The sequence below is a fragment of the Canis aureus genome, chromosome 19 (assembly GCF_053574225.1).
Source record: "Canis aureus isolate CA01 chromosome 19, VMU_Caureus_v.1.0, whole genome shotgun sequence".
Lineage (NCBI taxonomy): Eukaryota > Metazoa > Chordata > Mammalia > Carnivora > Canidae > Canis > Canis aureus.
This window is the reverse complement of record NC_135629.1, coordinates 16,069,925-16,094,076: the sequence shown is the minus strand read 5'-3', so window position 1 is coordinate 16,094,076 and position 24,152 is coordinate 16,069,925. Positions and strand designations below refer to the sequence as shown.

Below are 24,152 nucleotides of genomic sequence, written 5' to 3'. Positions count from 1 at the left end.
ACTTGTTGTGATTTATGCTCCCATTTCATTAGTCTTCCATTTACTGGGCAAAAATGTAGGTATTTCCTTTCCCTGAATTTGTGAAACTCCAACAAAGAGCATGCACATATAGGAAGTATCAAATTCTAAGTGTCCAATATATTTTTACATCACATCACATAACGTGACATATTATGCTATTGTGGAATGTCAAGCATTGGCATAATGTATCTCCTGAAAATGCAGAGTGACAGGTTGTCATTATAGTTGTTCCAAGTTTTTGTGATAATGGTGAACCCTGGAAAATTTCATTTTCTGGTTTTGCTGATTGCCAACACATTGACATTTCCCCTCTGTTTTCCCAATGGGAAAGACAGAATTGAATTTAGCCAAACCTGATAATTTTCCTTAACGGAAATTTAAGGGACTAAGCCACATACATTTGTGTATGGGCTTCAGTCATTTGAAGAGAATTATTTTCCATCTCTATCCCTAGTATATAGAGGCAGATGAAATAATTTTTCATAGCAATGAATTGTATATGTAAACACCTACTGATAAAGATCATTCACATTATGAGCTAAGTGCATATAGTGCTTATATTTAGAACAGGATCCAGTGTATTATGGGAGATTTAGCAAGTGTACCTGTCATCTATCCACTAAATGCTAGTAGCAATGCACTCTCACTTCCCATCCCCCAATTTGTACAACCAAAAATGTTTCCAGACTTTACCAAAAAATTGCCTCTGGTTGATAATCATTGATTTAGAGCAATGATTAGTTGGTTGTTTTTGTAAACTCCTAAAATTCATACCTTTGCACATAATTTAAGACTTTAATTTTAAAGATTTATTCATTTGAGAGAGGGTAGGAGTGAGAGAGAGAAAGCATGAGCAGGAGATTGGGGGAGGAGCAGAGGGAGAGGGAGAAGCAGACTCCTGATGAGCAGGGAGCCTGATGCTCAATCCCAGGACCCTGAGATCATGACCTGAACCAAAGGCAGATGCTCAACCAACTGAGCCACCCAGGCACCCTCGTATTTTAAGACATTTTGTTTGTTTGTTTTAGGATAATGTCTTATAGGCTTCAATGCCAAGTTTGCAGTTCCAAGCATATTATAGTAAAATAACTATTATGTCTTGCCTACTAGCATTATCTCTTACAAATAAAGTTAAACTGCATCACTGGCAGAACCTTTGAAACATGATGCATTTTTATTTCATTTTAAGGTCTACAAAAGTAATCTTTCTGCATATTGGTAAATAGAGGCAAATATAGAGTAATAATTACAGGGTCTTTTATTTATTTTTTTTTAAAGATTTATTTATTTATTCATTCAGAGAGAGCAAGAGATAGGCAGAGACACAGGCAGAGGGAGAAGTAGGCTCCATGCAGGAAGCCCGACGTGGGACTCGATCCAGGGTCTCTAGGATCACACCCCAGGCTGCAGGCGGCGCCAAACCGCTGTGCCACCGGGGCTGCCCTACAGGGTCTTTTAAATTCCATATTTACCTGTCCAAGTAATTCTTTTTTTTTAAGATTTTGTTTATTTATTAATGAGAGACACGGAGAGGGAGAGAGAGAGAGAGAGAGGCAGAGACATAGGCAGAGGGAGGAGCAGGCTCCATGTAAGGAGCCCGACGTGGGACTCGATCCTAGGTCTTCAGGATCAGGCCCTGGGCCGATGGCGGCGCTAAACCGCTGAGCCACCTGGGCTGCCCTGTCCCAGTAATTCTAAGGGAGGTTTTAACTTACCCATTTTATTATTCCTTTTCCTTCAAAGATTTATTTATTCATGAGAGAGAGAGAGAGAAAGGTAGAGACACAGGTAGAGGGAGAAGCAGGCTCTATGCAGGGAGCCTGATGTGGGACTCAATCCTGGATCCTGGGATCATGACCTGAGCCAAAGGCAGATGCTCAACCACTGAGCCACCCAGGCATCCTCGCATTTTATTAATTAATAAATGGAGACATGAAGAGTAGCTTTTATCCCTTCATTGTGAGTTGGATCAGAAAATACCACCATTCTGAGAATTTTAGGTTGAGTAAAATTTTCTTGCTGATTATTTATTTTTTTAATGACTCAGCAGTGGGGCTAGGGGCAGGGGGGGGAGAGAGAGAGAAAGAAAGAGAGAGAGAGAGAGAGAGAATTTGAAGCAGACTCCATACTCAGCATGGAGCCCAGCACAGATCTTAATATCACAACTCTGACATTCTGACCTGAGCTGAATTCAAGAGTCAGACCTTCAACCAACTGAGTCACTCAGTCATCTCTTGTTGATTAAACTAAGTAAAGAAACTCTCTTCTTGTGTATAAACTTTTTTCCTGTCCTTGAGAGTAGTGCTAAAGATGCATGCCCATTTCTTTCTTTTACTCTTCTATTTCTAAATCCATATACCACCATTTCCTATTTTGATGTCATTGGTTGGTTGTCTCAGGACCTCACGTGAACTGGACCATCTGTCTGTAGCCCCTCAAGTAAGCTGCCCTAATTATGTTACATCAGACAACTTGTGAAGCTCAGAATCCCATATTTCTAACCTTACATCTGATAAGCAGCATAAGCCATTTCCATTGCTATTCTCAGTCATCTGTCTTAAATAGATTCCCAGATATCTAGGTTCTTAAGCCTCTTCCAGTTTACTTTGTAGTCAAGACCCCAGAAATTAGTCTTCCAGAATATGGCTCTTCAAGCCAGACTCCTTAAGGTGATGGTGCCTGTATAACCTTGAAATGAAACCTCCTACACTGTGTAGTACTGTCCTCTCAGGGAGAGCCACTATTCATTAGCTTAAATTGTGAGCATTATGTTTCAGTAAAATAAATACATATTTTCCCTACAGTAATGACTTTTTTTCTCACTTTGTGAAAACTGCAGGGACCCTTGTTATCGAGAGATAATCGTATTCTAGCACTGCCACTTATTATGCTCAGTGAAAGTCCCAAGGATATGATTATCTCTTAATAACACTAAAGCCTGTTATGTATCATGTTGTATTGTTGTTTACTTTGAGTGCGTGGGGGGAACCCATTAGTGATCTCTGTGGTTGATATTATTCGTTGGGGTAATGATAAAAGAATCAAATGACCATTTGTTTGCTTGTAGCTAGACAGCACAATAAGAAATGTATCCCATTTCCCACTGAAAAATGTATTCAAATGTAATCTCTAGCATAGTATTAGTTTAATAACCTGGATGTTAATACTAAATTAATATCAAGCAAAGCTAAAGGAAAGTTAGGAAATAAACATGGATAATTTAATAACTCTGTGACCTTTGCCTCCCACAGAAAATTCAGGTTGGGTTTTAACTACCTGTGAAAGAAGTAAATACCTCTGAAAAAGAAGTACTCACTAATTCAGTGGTGGAAAATATCATCAATAACTTAAGTAGGATGGATGTAAGGAAAATGCCCCTAAATATAATGGTCTTCTAAAATATGGGCAGTTACTGAATTTTATCACTCTCACTTCATGCTTTCCTTTCATATTCAAAGAATGCAATAATTTTGGTTTCATTTATTAAATAACTGTTAGACACCAGATAGTTGTCATGAATTCTCTCATTTTATCTTTACTAGAACTTGCAAACCTTGTAGGTAATACTGTTCCTGTTTTTTAGGTGGGGAAACTGAGACTGTAAGGAGTTAAGTAACTTGCTTAAGTTCATGTAGAAGGTAGATGGCAAAGCCTAACTTCAGATCTGAGTTCAGAGTCCATGTGTTATCTCCTGATTATTTAAAGTTATGATATGAAGGATAATTGCAGGACACTTACAGCCAGTGGTGATCTCACTTATGTTTATTATTTGGTAGACACATATCTGACCCTAATGAAATGGAAAAAGTTGATTAAAGTGAGGAGACCATTATATTCTCTCTCCTAATCTTGCACTCAATGTCTGTGAGAACTGAAAGAATTAAGAATGCCTCATCTGCTTTTTTGTACATTTTAATTAGGACTATTTTCATACTCTTAATCATCACTTGCGAAGGATTTTGTTTTGAGTAAATATGCGACACACTTTTTACTTCTGAGTTATTTGGGGAGGGTCTAGATTAGGACTTTTTTGCTCTCTAGAGTAAAAATCATCCTTTATGACCCAGGCCTTGCCAGCTGCTGCCTCCTTCTTGTTGCATTTAGCCAAAAAGCTCTGCAGTCACTTGTGAATTTCTAGTTTCCTTGTATTGTAATAAAGCCAGTGCATTTCTGTTGACAACAACTGATGAGTTCAAAACTCCTGGACCTGTCATTCTGAACAGAGGATGATACATCCATATATTCATGCATTAATTTTTTGTCTGTTCCCACATGTGAGTTTTTGGACTTTATAATAAAAGCAACAACTAAACTTTAACCGTAATTTAAAGGTGTTAAAATAGCAGGTAAATGGTATGGATTTAACACTGGAAAATTAATAAATTTTTAGTAACTTTAAAAAATATTAAATATTTTGTGGATATTATAAACTGGGCACTGTCCTTTGCATGGATTATCTCATTCTGCCCTCACAAAAACAGTGTAAGGTAGATATATAATTATTAGCCTCATTTTATGCGTAAGGAAACTGAACTTAAAGGAAGTGAATGAAATGAAAGCTTTTTCTCATGTTCTTGTCCAGTGGAGGCTATTATTCCATTGCCTCTAATGGATGCATAGTTTCTTTCTCTATATAAAACAGCACAAAAGTAACCAAGAATAATGCATGTATCTTTACCCTTTTTCAAGGAATGGCATTGTGTATCTATCTACCTTATTCATCTCTGAGCATGCTGGCACATTTGAGATGGAAAGTTTTAACTAAATCAATTTCCCCCTGATAAGAATATGGCTGTTCAACATTTTTTCCAGTGGAGAATTTCTAATTATAAAATCAATAACTTCTCAATACCTATCTTGGCATCATTACAGATTTCCTTTTAAGACTAGTCAAGAAAATACATGGTAGAAATGGGTTTAATTTTTTAAAATTGCATATCCGTTCCTTAGTTTTAAATTTGAATCCATTCATTTACTCAGCACATATTTAAGGAAGACTTGTTTTAGATTAGTTGTAATAAGCTCTGCAACTTCAAACTGAAGAATAAGAAAAAAACAGATACATATTTTCCTACAATAAAAGATATATGTTTGTGTAGGAGGTGTGTTGTAAACACACTGTGATTTGTGTCATGCAGGAAACATGCTAAATGTAACAGGATGACAAGATTCATTACAATCATGAAATGCTATAGTTTTGTAAAGAGGATTATTTCAAGAATAATACTGTATGATTCTTTTAAAACATTGAAGTATAGTTTATATTAGTTTCAAGTGTATAGCATAATGATTTGACAGTTTATACATTGCAGAATGATCACCATAAATGTATTTACCACCTGTCATCACAAAAAGTTATTTCAGTATTTTTGACTATATTCCCTAAGGTTTATTTTTCATCCCTATGATTTATGTATTTTATAACTGGAAGTTTAAACCTCTTAGTCCCCTTAACCTGTTTCACCTAATCCTCTGCCCCTCTCTCCTTTAGTAAACATCAAAACTGCAATATTACTTTACTCCAGTGAGAATGGCCATTATCAAAAAGACAAGAAATAACAGTTAAAAAAAATAAATTTTGGTGAGTGTATGGACAACAGGAAACCTTTGTGCCCTTTTGTTGGGAATGTCAATTGGTGCAGCCATTATGGAAAACAGTATGGAGTTTCCTCAATAAAGTAAAAAGAAAAGTACCATATGATCCAGTATTTTCACTTCTGAATATTTCCCTGAGGAAAATAAAAACACTGATTTGAAAAGACTTATGTGCTCCTATGTTTATTGCAGCATTATTTACAATAGCCAAGATATTGAAGCAACCAAAGTGCCGATCAACTGATGACTGGATAAGATGTGTATATATACACATGGAATATTACTTACATAAAGAAAGAAATCTTGCCATTTGTGACAACATGGATGAACTTAAAGGGTATTATACTAAGTGAAATATGTCAGATAAAGAAAAACAAATATATGATTTCATTTATATGTGGAATCAAAAAGAAAAAGGGAAACACTCGAATATAGAGAATAGTCTGTTATATTTTTACATTTTTTTGATGTTTGAGTGGTGGTAGCTGAGTAGAGTAGTAGCTTGAATTGTCAGCATATACCATGAAGTTAGGGATATTTTTTTTTCTAGTAAATATTTTTGGAATAAATAAATAAATGTAAATATAAAATCTGTTGGTCTATAATAGTAAAGAAACAACTGAGTATGAATCATATTTATGAACCAAGAGAATTCATATATGTAGGCTTTCTTGCAAATAGATAGTGTTCTGGGGTGATTTATATATATATATATATATATAATTCATCCGTATGTTTTCCTCAATTTCTTTAGGCACATAGCTGGGACTTCATGTTACCCACAAAAAGCTTGCCTTTCAGTGGGTTCATTTCTTAAACAGCAACCTTTTAGTTGCAAGTTACAGAAATCTACACTAGTTCCACATAAAGAGAATGGCTGTTGAAAACATATGCCAGGCAAAATGATTATGACCTAAGAATAGAAAATTAGGGATCTCATTGGGACTTGTAAAGGCAGGAGATGTGGCTATTTGTCACCCTTCTTATCTTATTTTTAATATGGGATCAGGATTAAGGGTGTATGTTATCCCAACTTAGTTTTTTCAGAATGTCTGTTTCATTCTCTGATTGTCTTAGCAGACTAGTTTCTTTGACAATAATTCTACCTTTACTTGCGTTAAACTCTTCAGTGGTGCAGTTTAGAATCTCTGAGAGAGAATCCTGTCAGGCTTAATATGGGTCAAGCCTTCCTCCTTGTTCCATCACTCAGGACAATGAGATTTAATGACCTAATACTTAGGGCAGTCCTTTCCAGGAGCTATGGATGAGACAAGTTCTTTAAGGTACAGATGTTGATTCAGAGATCTTCTTGGGATCAGTCCCAGATATTCCTCCTTAACTTTTCCAACCCTTCCAACCTACCTTCCATTCTCTTGTTCTTTGCTCCATGACAGCTAACAAATCTGATAAATGTATTCATGTATTCAGGTAATTTCATTTGGCCAGTGTTCCCCCCTGGGAGCAATTCCAAAAATCAAAGGGATGAGTTTAATGCTAAATATTTTAGACAGTGGGAAAATATTTGGTAGTATGTAATGTTTTTCGGTTCTGACTTTGCTTTTTGTGTATATAATCCTTCTTCATGAAACTACTTATAAGAGAATCTTTTACCACTGTTACTATAATATTACTACTGGCGTGCCATATGCCAAGTAGAAAACTCAATACCTAAATGGCATTATGTTATTTAATTTTCAGTTTCTCACTGAGGTTGAATAATGCTATTGTCCCCATTTTACAGGTGAGATTGAGGCTTATGTCAGTTAATGAATTGCTCAAGATCACAACGGCTAGTAAATAATTGAATCATTATCCCATGTCAGGCAGGACTCCCAGAACTTGTGCTTTTAAAAAAGAGGAACATGATGATTATTTAATGAATAAAATTAGAACGTAAGTTTTCATTTCATATCTATATCCTTCATTGGACAAATATTGTATTTACTTGCATTCTGTGAAGAATATATTTATGTACATATGTACATACGTGTGTGTGTGTGTGTGTGTGTGTGTGTGTCAGGTTAGTAATACTTGAAAAGAAAGAATGAAACCTTGACCAAAATTGTGGTTTTTGTTTTTTCAGGTTTATTATCATTTTTTAACTGTTGTTACTGATGTGTAAGCTGGAGTTGCAAATGATGCCAATAGCTATAAACAGAGCTTTACCTTCTTATCAATGATTATCCTTAATGTAAGAAAAAGGGAAACAATGAGGTACACACTGAATTTTTGTAGCCAACTCACATACATAGAGCTGGTGACTGACCATAGTAAAATAAAACAAATGGTGATTTATTTATGATTCATTATTAACTTGAATATAGGTTTTTTGTTTATATCATAGGAAATACTTCCTTTCATTTGTCGTAATCATTCGTGGCATTTTATTTGGGGGGAATATATAAGAAAGCATATTAAAAAAAGATAAATTACATTTCTGGATATATTAACAATATAAAGCAGACATATTTGGTTCTTACCTTCTGACCATTATTGATATTAACTTAAAAGTAAAGGATGTTAAGTACTTAATATAGTGATGAATTATTAAGATACCCAGCAGGAGCTAGCATAATCTTAATAAGTGATAATGTATTTATTGCTAATCAGAAACATACAATATTTCTATCTTAATCAATTATACTTTATTTAAATGTAAATTAGACCAGGCTTGTATAATGATACTTCTGAGTGGCCAATCTATATATATCTACATAAAATGATATTTTTAATTATAAAAAATTATAAGGCAGTTATTTTGCTGAGAGGTAATCTACAATAGAAACTTGGTTAGAAGATACATATGCATAAACATGAAGATATGAATATATACAATTATTTTCAGTAATATTTTTTTTTTCTTAAAGGGAAACAGTATTGCTTAAGGAGAAAATATTCTCAGGCACAGAATTATTTTGCAATTAATTTTAACTTGGTGGCTTTAAGAGAAGATACAATACCATATTTATGGAAAGAGTATTTTGTTTTTGTTATTGTTACTCTCATTTTACATTTTCATATGTCTAGCAAAACCACCAGGAATTTCCTAGTTCATTGTTCACCTTTTCATTATTTTATAAGCTATTGTAATATATCTTCTTTAGAAATTCTCTTTTTTACTGAATCTGAATACCACAAAATATCACAGGCTCCTAGAGCCATTATACTAACAAAGAAAGGCTAGAGTGGTGAATTGACTTGTCAAAAGTCACATAGCTAGTGGGAGATAAATCAGAAAAGGAACTTGGCTTCCTGACTCCTAATCTGGGCAATTCTATCAAGCTGGAAATTCATACCAACCATATTTAATTTTCATTTCCTCCTAATTTAATTTTAGAATGGCAGTGGTTAAGTGGTAGCTACTCATAAGCTTATTTATACTTGAAAAATGTATTTATTTGTATATGTTTTATTTTTATTCTAGGGATCTTTGACATACAATACCTCCACAGCATGTGTTCCAAAGAACTGCCTTAAAAGGTAAGCTTCCCACAAGGGAAGATTATCTAAATTTCACTTTACTTTTGGCTAGCATCCTTAGTTTTTATGGAAACATTGAGCCATTTCCCTATAGAGCGATACATGAGATAATTTTAATGTTTTTCTGAAGGTTGAAATTAATGAAGATAGTAAAATCATGTAAAGTTTTAAATTAACAATATAAAATTAAGACCCTTCCCAAGCCTTGCTGGAAAAGATAGTTGTAGTAGCTTTCCTGTGTCTTAGATTAATTTTATAACCCAAAAACTTCTGATTTTGGCATCATGGAAAGAGTATTAGGACTAAAAGTAAAGGTTGTTGCACTTCTGTCAAATGGTTTTATAGGAAAGGACATTTAATCCATCAAATGAATACAAATATTAAGTTACTAAGCCCTAAAAATATTCAGGTCTTAAAATTGAAGCCTTTTAGGGATACAAGCAGTGTAACTTATGATCTATGATATATGCACATTTTTCCTTCGTAAAATATTCAGATCCAAAAAAGGTAAAATATCTGTTTTTATTTCCTAAGCCTGCTGTAACACAGAACCATGAACTGGGAGGCTTAAAAGAGGAGAAATTTATTTTTGTTACAGTTCTGTAGTTTGGAAGTGTGAAATCGAAGTATAGGCAGGCTCATACTCCCTGAAGGCCATGAGGGAGGGATCCATCCTTGATTCTTCTAGTTTCTTATAATTGGCAACATTTTTGGTGTTCCTTGGCATGTAATGGCTGCACTCACATCCCTCTCTGTCTTCACATAGACTTCTCCCCTGTGTGCCTTTGTTCAAATTTGTATTTGTGGTAAGGACACCAGTCATTGGATTGAGGGCCCACTCTAATCCAGTGCAACCTTATCTCAACTTGCTAATGTCTGCAAGGACATTTTTCCAAATAAGGTTGTGTTCACAGGTTCTACGGTTTAGGATTTAAACATATCTTTATAGACATAGTTCACCTATAATAGTATATATCCCCTAAAAGTGACATCAGTGATGTTAAAATTATTATATTTAACTAGGAATTCATGAGGAGGGAAAACACTAACAGGTTTGGTGGTGGAAGGGGTCTCATTCCAATGATGAGTAAAATGAAATGCCAACTCATTTTAAAAGTTGTGCTAATTAGTCTTGATGGACAACTTATCTCCCAAGGAGATAAAAATGAAAAACATAGTCATTCAGAACAGAGATTAATGACATTGGGTAAATATATTAGCATGTGATTTTGACTCTGAGGGGAAGATTATTTTTAACAACCTTAATTGTAAAAAAATTAGAAAAAATTATTTTCCTTGATTCCTTAGATGTTTTTCCAAAGCCAAGAATCAAGTAAGGTATTTTTTTTTTTTTATCAATTTGCTATGGCTCTATAACAAACCACTCCCAGATTCTGTGGCTAAAAACAGTAACTGTTACTTCTCATGAATCTATTAGGTAAGCTATTTGGGTCATCTGTTGTGGAACCCAGTTTTGACAGCGTGTGTTAGTGTTATGAAGTCTGATTGTAGATAAATTTGGAGGAGCCTCTGCCTGAATAATCTCTAATCCTAGAAGGAGCCAGGCTTTTTCTCATGGTGATGACTATTGTACTGTATTGTATTGAGTGTTATCAAACTTGCTATTAGTTTCTATTTAAATTTCCACGGACTTGTCTACCTACAGTCCATCCCAGACAAAGTAGCTGAAGTGATCCTCTTAAATCATTTCCTAAATCTAATCAGATTATCATAACCACCTATACATCTTTCAGTGTTCCTTGTTTTCCTTGAATCAACTCCAGCTATTTGACATGGCTTTAGAAGGTTCTTATTATTTGGCCATTGCTTACCCCTCTTCCTTCATTTCTCACCAACCCCTTTTCCTGAATAGGTTGAATTTTAAAAAATTGTTTAAATATGACATTTTTCTCTTGCTTTTCTTCATTCTTTTCCTGCTTTCAGAAATATTTTGTTCTTCTCACCCTGCACCCTTCTCCCATCTTTCATCAACTCTTTTTATTGCTAACTAAAATCTTACTGTTTGAGGAAGGCTTCTGTGTTTTTTCTTCTCTAGATTTAGGCTTTCCTTCAGTGCCAATAGCAAGCAACATGAACAACATGAATATCACATTGTACGATAATTGCTTGTTTGATTAGCTAGCTTTCCTATTTTGGACCCTACTCAGCCACTGATAATATCTTTTTTCTACATCATGGCATTCAATCCTCAGTAATTATCCATGGAAAGAATGGAGTACATAATGACATCTTTTGTGTTCCAATTCTGCTGTCTTTAAAAGTTTAAGATATTGACATCATATTCAATGGCAAAAAGCTGAGAGCTTTACCCTTAAGATTAGAATCAAGAATGCAAACTCTTGCTACTGAACTTCAGCATAGTATTTAAAATTCTAGCCAGAACAATTAGACAAGAAAAATAAATGAAAGGCATTTAATTGGAAAGGAAGACATAAAACTATCACTAGTTACAGATGCCGTGATTTTATATGTAGAAAACCATAAAGAGTCCACCAGGGCAGCCCAGGTGGCTCAGCAGTTTAGCACCACCTTCCACCCAGGGCGTGATCCTGGAGACCTGGGATCAAGTCCCACATTGGGCTCCCTGCATGGAGCCTGCTTCTCCCTCTGCCAGTGTCTCTGCTTCTCTCTCTCTCTCTCTCTCTTTCTCTCTCTCTCTCTGTGTCTCTCATAAATAAATTAATTAAATCTTAAAAAAAAAGAGTCCACCAAGACACTGAGAATAAATGGATTCAGTAAAGTTGCAAGGCACAAAAACAATATACAAAAATATGTTGCATCTTTATACACTAACAATGAACTATCATACAGAAGTTAAAAAAATAGTCACCTTTGCAGTTGCATCAAAATGAATAAAATACCAAAAAAAAAAAAAAGAATAAAACACCTAGGAATATATTTAATCACAGAAATGAAAGACTTATACACTGAAAACAGGAATAATTAATGTTGTTAAATGTCTATACCTCCCAGAGCAATATACTTACTTACTTACTTACTTACTTACTTATTTATTTATTTATTTTTATTTTTATTTTTATTTTTTTAGATTTTATTTATTTATTCATGAGAGACACACAGAGAGAGGCAGAGACACAAGGCAGAGGGAGAAGCAGGCTCCATGCAGGGAGCCTGATGTGGGACTTGATCCCAGGTCTCCAGGATCATGCCCTGGGCTGAAGGCAGTGCTCTACCGCTGAGCCACCCGGGCTGCCCGCAATATACATATTTAATACAATTCTTATCAAAATTCTAATGGCATTTTTTTCAGAAATAGAACAACAAAAAAAATAAAGTTTGTATGGGACCACAGAAGATCCTGACTAGTCAAAGATATCCTGAGAAGAAAGGAACGTAGCTGGAGGAATCACTTTCCCTGATTTCAGACTATACTATAAAACTACAGGAATCAAAATACTTTGATGCCAATAAAAGCAGACAAATAGATCAGTGGAACAGAATAAAGGGCCCAGAAATAAGCCTCCATGCATGTATGGTCAATTTATGACAAAGGGGGCAAGAAAGGACAGTCTCTTTAGTAAATAGTATTGGGAAGATTAAGCAACCACATACCAAAGAATGAAGTTAAAACACTATGCTACATTAAATACAAAACTTAATTCAAGATGGATTAAAGACTTGAATATAAGACCAGAAACTATGGAACTACTAGAATAAAACATAGATAGTAAGATCCTTCACTTTGTTCTTAGCAGCATCGTTTTGGAAATTACTTCCGAAGCAATAGTAACAAAAACAAAATAAACTACTGGGGCTACATCAAACTAAAAGGTTTCAGCCAGCAGAAAAAACAACAAATAAAATGAAAAGGTAACTTACATTTGCAAATCATACATCTGATAAGGGTTAATATCTAAAACATATAAAGATTCTACATAATATAATGTAAAAAATATAACCCAGATAAAATGTGGGCCGAGGATCTGAATAGACATTTTTTCCCAAGAGGGCATGCAGATGGCCAACAGGCACCTGAAAAGGTGTTCAACATCACTTGTTACCAGGGAAATGCGAATCAAAATGAAAATGAGATATCACTTCAGACTTGTCAGAAGGGTTAAAATCAAAAAGACAATAAAAAGCATTGGCAAGGATGTGGAAAAAGGGGAACCCTCATGCACTGTTGATGGGAGTGTAAATTGGTACAGCCACTGTGAAAGACAGTATGGAAATTTCTCAAAAATGAAAAAACTATATGATCCAGCAATTTCACTTCTGGGTATTTATAAACAAAAACAAAAACAAAAGATACTAATTTGAAAATTAGTTGATTGCAACATTATTTACAATAGTCAAGATAGGCTAAATAGCCATTAATGGATGAATGGATAAAGATGTGTGGCATGTATGTGTACATATATACATACACACACAATTGTAATTAAACGCAGCTGAAATCTTGCCATTCGTGGCATCATGTATGACCTAGAGGTATTATGCTCAGTGAAATAAGTCAATAAAAGAAAGACAAATACTGTATGATTTCACTTAGAGCAGGAATCCAAAAAACAAAACAAATGAACAATCAAACCCAAACCAAACTCATACATATAGAGAATAGATTGGTAGTTGCCAGAAGGGAGGGGGACTTGAGGGAAGGCCAACTAAGTAAAGAAGATCAAGATGTACAAGCTTCCAGTTCCAGAGGCATCTGGGTGGCTCAGTTGGTTGACCATCTGACTCTTGGTTTGGTTCAGGTCCTGGTCTTGGGGTCATGATCTCAGGGTCTTGAGAATCAGGCCTTGAGTCCAGCCCTGCCTCTGACTCCACACTTAGCAGGGAGTCTGCTGGAGATTCTCTCTCCACCCACCTCTACACCCACCCCCCCACCACTCACTCATGTGCATGCTTTCTCTTTCTCTAAAATTAAATGGATAAATCTTAAACAACAAACAAAAAATAAGCTTCCAGTTATAAAAATAAGTCATGGGGATATAATATACAGCACAGTGACAATAGTCAATAATATTGAATTGTAAATTTGAATAAGAAAATAAATCTAAAAGTTCTCATCACAAACAAAATGTAACTTTGTATGATGACAGATGTTAAATAGACTTAATGTGAACATTTTACAATGTATACAAATGTTGAATCATTACCTTGTACACCCAAAACTAATAAAAATGTATCTCAATTATACTTCAATAAATACAGTTGTTGGACATTTCCAGAATCAAGATGGAAAGGCAGGAAAAGATCAGCTTCTTTCAAATTGTAATCATGTCCTTTTGGTTGTCCTTAAGGATGGCCTTGGCACCACCTCTAGGTACTATAGCCTTTTGTCTTTCACCACAGGTTGTGAAGGTGGTAGCTTATGGATTAAAACAGCCTCAAAACACAGTTATTTTAGTTCATGTATTTCTTCATCTTTTTTTTCCTTTTAATTCCAAACAGATAAATTTTAAATTGTTGCCAATGTTTGAAAATTCAATTTCAGATATAATGATGATTTACAGATTCTCTTATAGAAGAAATCAGAGTATCTTCCTACTCCAGGCTTGTACTCTTTGATGGCAGAAGGGCTTTCCTGGGCAGCAGCTGCCTTCCTCTTGCTTCTCTAGTTTACCATGCCACTTCATTTGCTACCTATTTGGCCCTGACATGCCCTTGAGTTCAGTAACCTCAGCTGCACAAAGACTTCTGGATTGATGGAATGTGGAAGCTTAGCTCAGCTTTTGAAAGTCTGTCTCTGGTGAACCAAAGATCCTAGGTCCAGCGGCTGAATGGGCCATTTAGTTGTTCCTGTCATATATCTATCAACAAAGTGAAAATAATTTTGGCTTTGTGCTCAGAACCCTGTGCTTTAAATTCTTACTTTAATGTTGGAGCAGGTAAACTAGACTTCTCTGAGACTCCTTTTTCCGGTCAGCAAAATGGAAACTGTAATATTCTTCAAGGACTTACAGCATGTAAATTGGTTTTGTTAACACCACAACAGTCTAATGAACACACAGACAATGGAAGAAAATAATTAAATTCTTTTTCTCTATATTGGCATAAGTAATTTTCATCTTTTGTGAGATATTAGTCAATTAAAAATAAATTAGGAAAATTAAGTACTGATACATGCTACAACATGGAAAGATTGTGAAAATACTATAAGAAGCCAGACACAAAAGTCCACATATATGATTTCATTTATATGAAATGTCCAGAATAGGCAAAACTATAGAGATAGAAAGTGTAATAGTTGTTTCCAGGGACTAAGGACAGAGAAGAACATGGGGGTACTGCTAATGAGCATAGAGTTACTTTTTTGAAATGATATATTATCAAATTAAATAGTGGTGATAGCTGCACAACCTTGTGAATATACTAAAAACCACTGAATTGTACAGTGAATGGTGAATTTTATACATGAAGTAATATATAGTATATAATATTATAGTAATAGATTATGAAATGCATTTTTCCTAAAAAGATAGAATTTCTCCCTCAGATACAGTTACTAAGCAGACTTCAGATACAATATAAGCAGACTCCTTAGGTTGTCATTCAAATCAATATGTACCATCTTTCTAAAAGTCCTGACACATCCTCCAAGGCCAAAGACGAAGTCAGGTTTCTAATTCTAAAGATTCATGGTTTAATACAAAGGTTATGAGTGATGGAGGCAAACAGAATTGGGTAAACATTTAAAATTTTTCAATTTTTATCTCTGTAAGCCTCAGATTCCTCAAACTACAAAGTAAGGGCACTAATAGTCATTTTGTTGGGCAATTGCAAGAGTCACGAAGAACAAATGTCGAGTACTGATCATAGTGTCAGTTATAAAACAGGCCCTCTATAATTTATACTTTTTAAATGAATGTAACTTGGCTATAAATTTTAGGCTACAACATTATATTATTGGCAGCCCAGCTGTCCCAAGGTTGGTTTTTCTTGTGCTAGTGTCTTGACCAGAAAGAGAAGAATGGTTAGAATATCTGCTAGCACTTAATGAATTTAATCAGCCCTCAGGGACTTTTGATAAGCAGGGAAATATTTAGCAGAGAAACATGATTTTTATTCCTGCTATGTTTCTCTTGATAGTCCACAAAGCCTTCCCTAGCAAAAGTAACATTACCTGCGCTGAGAGAAATGTATTAACATACCATGAGGGTAATGTTAGAATGAAAAGAACACATCCCTATGGCCTTACATTAAAATGTTTCTGTGTGCGTATGGTTCTGAATACAATTTAAATTGCTACCAAGAAAATAAATCACTGCTTGAAAATGTAAAATTCGATTGTCTTTCAATTTCTATTATTTATGATTTTTTTCCTTTCGAACATGGAGTGTTCTTTTTTTAACTTTGGCTTTCTCTTTGGAAATTGAAATTAAAATCATAGTCTAGGAATATAGAAGATGATTGAGTTATTCAGTGTAGCATATTATAGATTATAACACTAAGCAGGAACTTCTCATCTTTTTTTAAAAGATTTTTAAAAATTTATTTGAGAGAGAAACAGAGAGCACGAGCTGGGGAAGAGGCAGAGGAAGGAGTAGTAGCAGACTCCCTGCTGAGCAGGGGGCTGATCCAGGACCCTGGGATTATGGCCTGAGCCAAACGCAGATGCTTAACTGACTGAGCCATCCAGGTACCCCAGAAACTTTTTACTATGAAAAATGTGGCTGTATGAATTGCTCCATTTGATACAATTGCTGTTGTATCCTTTCTTTATGGATAACAGGAAGGGTTATGCTATGGGGAATGATCAAAATAACAGGAGAATTTGGGGCCATTTGTTTTTTTTTTTTCAACAAGGATATATATAGGGACCTAATTATATGTCAGAAACTATATTAAGTTCTGATGATAGGGTGGCAAATAAAATATATGTGTACCTTCAGCTTTTGAGTTTGATAGGTCATAGGTATGGCAGATGCTAAACAAGTAATGAAAAATACTGACTGTGTTAGGTGTTGTGAGGAAAATGAAGAGAATGCAATGATAAATAGGTTATTGAATAAATGAAAGGATGTTCATGAAAGAAATTGAAGATGCTGACACAAATGGAAAGATATTCCATGCTCATAGGTGGAAAAATTGATATTGTTAAAATGCCTACATTATCCAAAGCAGTCTACAGATTTAATGCAACCCCTATCAAAATTCCTATAGCATTTTTCACAGAGCTAGAACAAACAACTCTAAAATTTGTATGGAACCACAAAAGACCCCAAATAGCCAAAGCAATCTTGAAAAATAAAAGCAAAGCTGGAGGCATCACAATTTTGGACTTCAAGGTATATTACAAAGCAGTAGTAATCAAAACAGTATGGTACTGGCACAAAAATAGAAACATAGATCAATGGAATAGAATAGAAAACCTAGAAATAAACCCGCATTTATATGCTCAATTGATCTTCAACAAAGCAGGAAAGAATAGCCACTGGGAAAAAAGTAGTGTCTTCAACAAATGATGTTGGGAAAACTGACAGCTACATTCAAAAGAATGAAACTGGACCATTTTCAGACACTGTTCACAAAAACTCAAAATGTATTAAAGGCCTAAATGTGAGACCTGAAGCCATAAAACTCCTAGAAGAAAACACAGGCAGTAATTTCTTTGACATTTAGCAGCATTGCTCTCCATATGTCTCCTCAGACGAGGGAAACAAAAACAAAAATAAACTATTGCTATTACACCAAATAAAAAAGCTTTTGCACAGTGAAGGAAACCATCAACTAAACCCAAAGACAACCTACTTAATGGGAGAAGATATGTGCAATTGTTATACCTGATAAGGAGTTAATTTCCAAAATATACAAAGTATTCATGCAACTCAACACTAAAACAACAAATAATACAATTAAAAATGAGCAGAGGATACAAATAGACATTTTTCCCTCTGGAAAAAAAAGGGCATACAGCTGGCCAACAGGCACATGAAAAAGATACTCTGTATCACTAATCATTAGACAAGTGCAAATCAAAATCATAAGATATCACCTGACACATGTCAGAATGGTTAGAATAAAAAATACAAGAAATAACAAGTGTTGGTGAGGATATGAAGAAAAAGGAAACTTCATACACCATTGGTAAGAATGTGAAGTCCTGCAGCCACTACAAAAAAGAGTATGAGGTTTCCTCAAAACATTAAAAATAGAAATAACATAGGATCTAGTTATTCCACTGCTGAGTATTTACCAAAAGAAAACAAAAACACTAATTTGAATATATATATGCACCCCCCCTGCTTATTGCAGCATTATTTACAGTAGCCAAGATATGGAAGCAACCCAGTTATCCATCAATAGATAAAGAAGATGTACACACACACATACACACACACACACACACACACACACATGTGCTGGAATATTACTCAGCCAGAGAAAAGAATGGTGTCTTGACATTTACAACATCAAGAGTGGACTTGGTATACTAAGTGAAGTAAGTCTGAGAAAGACAAATACCATATAATTTATCTTATATGTGCTATCTATAACAAAACAAGTGAAGAAAGAAGTAAGGTAGAATCAAACCAATAAATTCAGAGAATAAACTAATGGTTGCCAGAAGGGAAACCAGTAGAGGAGATGGACAAATGATTGTGGGGTACTGGGAGACATGGGCTTCTAGTAATGGGCTGAATAAGCCCTTCTATAAAAGGTGCAGCATTGGGAATATAGTCAATGGTATTGTAATAACGTTGTATTGCTACGGAGGGTAGCTACATTTGTGGTGAGCATAACGTAATGTAGAGGCTTGTCCAGTCACTATTTTGTACTCCTCAAACTAATGTAACATTGTGTGCCAACTGCACTTCAATAGAAATAAATAAAGTGAGAAAAAAACATGCACAGATTATAGTTCTGCATCACTACTAATATTTCGTGTGAACATGGGGAAGCTAATTTGATGATTGAATATCAGATTTTTCTGTTTTCTTTTTTGGGTTTTTGTTTTGCTTTGTTTGGTGAGTTGACTTTGTGATCATTATGTACTTTTCTCTTTTCCTGTTGTTCTCAGTAATACTTTTGGGTATAATATTTATTTTATATGATTTTAACATTACCATACCTCCTATAGCTGCTTTATTTAAATTACCATTTGCCTGGGATTTCTCTTCTACTTTGTTTTTTAACCCTTACGTGTCATTTTAGGTGCGTCTCCTGTTAATAACATACAGCTGTATTTTTCTGTTTGATTTTTTTTCTACTTTTATCAAGGGAGTTGAATTTTTGTATTTATTTTTAATATCAAAGTATTTTAATATTTTTCTACCATTTTATATTTCTACCATTTCTTTTTGTTTTTGCCTGTTTCTTCTTTCTCACCTTTTCATGGACTGTTTTTCATAATTCCACTATTCCTTCCTATTTTTTATAATTTTTCACTCTATTTCTGTTTTTTTTCTTTTTTTCTTTTTTTAAGGATATTTATTTACATTTTTTAAATTTAAGTTCAATTTCCCAACATATAGAAATGCTCATCCCAAAAAGTGCCCTCCTCAGTGCCCATCACTCAGTTATCCCATCCCAACACCCTCCTCCTTCCACAACCCTTTGTTTCCCAGAGTAAGGAGTCTCTCATGGTTTGTCTCCCTCTCTAATTTTTCCCACTCAGTTCCCCTCCTTTCCCCTATAATTCCTTTCACTATTTCTTATATTCCATGTATGAGTGAAACCATATGATGATTGTCCTTCTCCAATTGACTTATTTCACTCAGCATAACATACTCTGGTTCCAACCATGTCAGAGTAAACGGTGGGTATTCGTCTCTTCTGATGGCTCAATAATCCATTGTGTGTGTGAATATATATATATTCACACACACCACATCTTATTTATCCATTCATCTGTCAAAGTACATTATGGCTCCTTATGCAGTTTGTCTGTTGAGGACATTGCTGCTATGAATATTGGGGTGCATATGTCTTGGTGTTTCACTACATCTGTATCTTTGGGGTAAATCCCCAGCAGTGCAATTGCTGGGTTGTAGAGCAGTTCTCTTTTTAACTCTTTGAGGAACCTCCACACAGTTTTCCACAGTGGCTGTACCAGGTCGCATTCCCTCCAACAGTGCAAGAGGGTTCCCCTTTCTCCACATCCTCTCCAACATTTGTTATTTCCTGTCTTGTTAATTTTCACTTTTCTCACTGGTGAGAGATGGTAACTCTCATTGTGGTTTTGATTTGTACATCCCTGATGACAAGTGATGTGGAACATTTTCTCATGTGCTTATTGGTCTCTTTGTGAAACCTTGTTCATCCTGGCATTCACCAGAAACAGAGAGGAACACAAGAGAAAGGAGAGGAACGCACAAATATACCTTTCCTCGTTTTCTTTCCCTCAGAAATAAGGAAAAATGTAATAAACTGGCTTTCATAAAATGAAGTTGCCATATTAATCTCAGGAAGTAGAGATCAGAGAATACCAAAGCTGTGAAAACATTGTAAAGATTAGAAAAATTATTAAAGGAAAACTCATAAAACAAAAACAAAACAAAACTTCTTTGAGAAGTTTCTGTTTATGTCTTCTGCCTATTTCACGATTAGATTTTTTTGTTTCTTGGGTGTTGAGTTTGATAAGTTCTTTATAGATCTTGGATACTAGACCTTTATTTGATATGTCATTTGCAAATATCTTCTCCCATTCTGTAGGTTGTCTTTTAGTTTTGTTGACTGTTTCTTTTGCTGTGAAGAAGCTGTTTATCTTGATTAAGTCCCAGTAGTTCATTTTTGCTTTTGTTTCCCTTGCCTTCATAGATGTATCTTGCAAGAAGTTACTGTGGCCAAGGTCAAAAAGCTTGTTGCCTGTGTTCTCTTCTAGAGATTTTGATGGATTCTTGTTTCACGTTTAGATCATTCAACCATTTTGAGATTATATTTGTGTATGGTGTAAGAGAATGGTCTAGTTTCATTCTTTTGCACATGGCTGTCCAATTTTCCCAGTACCATTTGTTGAAAAGACTGTCTTTTTTCCAGTGGATAGTCTTTTCCTACTTTATTGAATATTAGCTGTCCACAGAGTTGAGGGCCCCCAATCTGGATTTTCTATTCTGTTCCATTGATCTATGTGTCTGTTTTTGTACCAGTACCATACCGTCTTGATAATCACAGCTTTGTAATACAGCTTAAGTCCGGCATTGTGATGTCCCCCACTTAGGTTTTCTTTTTCAAAATTCCTCCAGTTATCTGGGGTCTTTTCTGATTCCATACAAATCTTAAGATTATTGTCCAACTCTGTAAAGAAAGTCCATGATATTTTGATAGGGATTGCATTGAACATGTAAATTGCCCTGGGTAGCATAGAAATTTTGCTACCAAAATACCATTGATTTCTGGGCATTGATTTTGTATCCTACCACATTGCTGAATTGTATGAGTTCTAGCAATCTTGGGGTGGAGTCTTTGGGTTTTCTGTATACAGTATCATGTCATCTGTGAAGAGGGAGAGTTTGACTTCTTTGCCAGTTTGAATGCCTTTTATTTCTTTTTGTTGTCTGATTGCTGAGGCTAGGACTTCTAGTACTATGTAGAATAATAGTGTTGAGAGTAGACATCCCTGTCGTGTTCATGATTTTAGGGGAAAGGCTCTCAGTTTCCCCCATTGAAAATGATATTTGCTGTGGGCTTTTCATAGATGGCTTTTAAGATGCTGAGGAATGTTCCCTCTCTCCCTACATTCTGAAGTATTTTGATCAGGATTGGATGCTGTATTTTGTCTGATGCTTTCTCTGCATCTATTGAGAGGATCATGATTCTTGTTTTTTGTCTTGTTGATGTGATCTTTCATGTTTCAAGATTGTTGAACCAGCCTTGCATCCCAGGGATAAATCCCACTTGGTCATGGTGAATAATCTTAATGTACTGTTAGATCCTATTGGCCAGTATCTTGTTGAGAATTTTTGCATCTGTGTTCATCAGGGATATTGGTCTGTAATTCTCTCCTTTTTTGGTGGGGTCTTTGTCAGGTTTTGGAATCAGGGTAATGCTTGCTTTTTTTTTTTTTTTTTAAGATTTTATTTATTGATTCATGAGAGACGCAGAGAGAGACAGGCAGAGACACAGGCAGAGGGGGAGAAGCAGGCTCCCTGCAGGGAGAGCCTGACGTGGGACTCAATCCAGAGACTCCAGGATCAGGCCTTGGGCTGAAGGCAGCGCTAAACCGCTGAGCCACCCGGGCTGCCCAATGCTGGCTTCATAAAATGAGTTTGGAAGTATTCTGTCCCTTTCTATCCTTCGGAACAGCTTTAGTAAAATAGGTCTTATTTCTTCTTCAAACATTTGGTAGAATTCCCCTAGGACAGCCGTCTGTCCCTGGACTTGTCTTGGGAGGTTTTTGATGACTGCTTCAACTTCCAATAATCCACTGATTATTGGCCTATCAGGTTTTCTATTTCTTCCTGTTCCAGTTTTGGTAATGTGTGGTTTTCCAGAAATGCATCCGTTTCTTCTAGATTGCCTAATTTGGTGGCATATACCTGTTCATAATAATGTTTTTAAAATCATTCATATTTCCATATTTCATTCATATTCGTTGTGATCTCTCCTCTTTCATTTATCATTTTGTTAATTTGAGCCTTTTCTCTTTCTTCTTAATAAAGCTCACTAGGGACTTCTCTATCTTATTAATTCTTTCAAAGAACCAGCTCCTGGATTTGTTGATCTGTTTTACAGTTATTCTATTCTCTGTTCCATTGAATTCTGCTGTAATCTTTATTATCTCTCTTCTTCTGCTTGGTGTAGGCTTTATTTGCTTTTCATTCTCCAATTCCTTTAGGTGGGAGGTTAGCTTGTGTATTTGAGATTTTTCCAGTTTTCTGTGGGAGGCTTGTATTTGCAATGTATCTCCCTCTTAGGACCACTTTTGATGTATCCCAAAGATTTTGACCAGTTTTATTTTTCATTAGTTTCCATGAATTTTTAAAAATTCTTCTCTAATTTCCTGGTTGACCCATTCATCATTTAGTAGGATGCTCTTTAACCCATGTGTTTGAGTTTCCTCCAAAAACTTCTGGTTGAGTTCTAGTTTCAAAGCATTGTGGTCTGAAAATATGCAGAGGATAATACCAGTCTTTTGGTAATGGTTGAAACCTGATTTGTGACTCAGTTTGTGGTCTATTCTGGAGAAAGTTCCATGTGCACTTAAGAAGAATGTGTATTCAGTTGTGTTTGGATGGAATATTCTGTATGTATCTGTGAAATCCATTTGGTCCAGTGTATCATTCAAGGTCCTTGTTTCTTTGGTGATGGTCTCCCTAGAAGATCTGTTATTTGCTGAAAGTACCATCTTGAAGTCTCCTTTTATTAGTGTATTATTATCTAAGTATCTCTTTACTTTTGTTTTTGATTGATATACTTGGTGGCTCCCGTATTAGGGCAATAAATATTCACGATTGTTAGGTCAATTCTTTTTTAATAGACCCTTTAACTATGGTATAGTGTCTCTCTTCATCTCTTACTACGTCTTTAGTATAAACTCTACTTTATCTGATATGAGGATTGCTACCCCAAGCTTTCTTTTGAGGACCATTTGAATGGTAAACGGTTTCCCACCCCTTCATTTTCAGGCTGGAAGTCTGAAAATTTTAGGTCTAAAATTAGTCTCTTATAGATAGCATATAAATGGGTCTTGCTTTCTTATCCAGTCTGATATGTGCGTCTTTTGATGTGGTCATTTAGCCCATTCATGTACAGAGTTACTATTGAAAGATATGAATTTAGTGTCATTTTGTTACCTATTCAGTCCCTATTTTTGTAGCTTACTCCGTCTTTCTTTTACAGGGTCCCCCTTAATATTTCTTGCAGAGCTGGTTTGGTGGTCACATATTCTTTCAATTTCTGCCTATCCTGGAAACTCTTTATCTCTCCTATTCTGAGTGACAGCCTTGCTGGATAAAGTATTTTTGGCTGCATGTTCTTCTCATTTAGTACCCTCTATATATCATGCCAGCCCCTTCTGGCCTTCCAGGTCTCTGTGGAAACGTCTGCTGTTAATCTGATATTTTTCTCCATATAAGTTTAGAATCTCTTGTCTCGAGCTGCTTTAAGAATTTTCTCTTTTTCTTTGA

General features: G+C 35.3%; 1 protein-coding gene across 10 annotated transcripts in view; it reads left to right on the top strand.

Moving 5' to 3' along the window:
- Positions 1 to 24,152, top strand: part of CNTN4 (contactin 4) — a 927,650-nt gene that overhangs the window by 234,458 nt on the left and 669,040 nt on the right. For all 10 annotated transcript variants that reach the window (XM_077858022.1, XM_077858031.1, XM_077858030.1 and 7 more), the window contains one exon: positions 9,041 to 9,096. The gene's annotated coding sequence lies outside the window, so the exon portion shown is untranslated. The remainder of the gene's footprint in view (positions 1 to 9,040; positions 9,097 to 24,152) is intronic.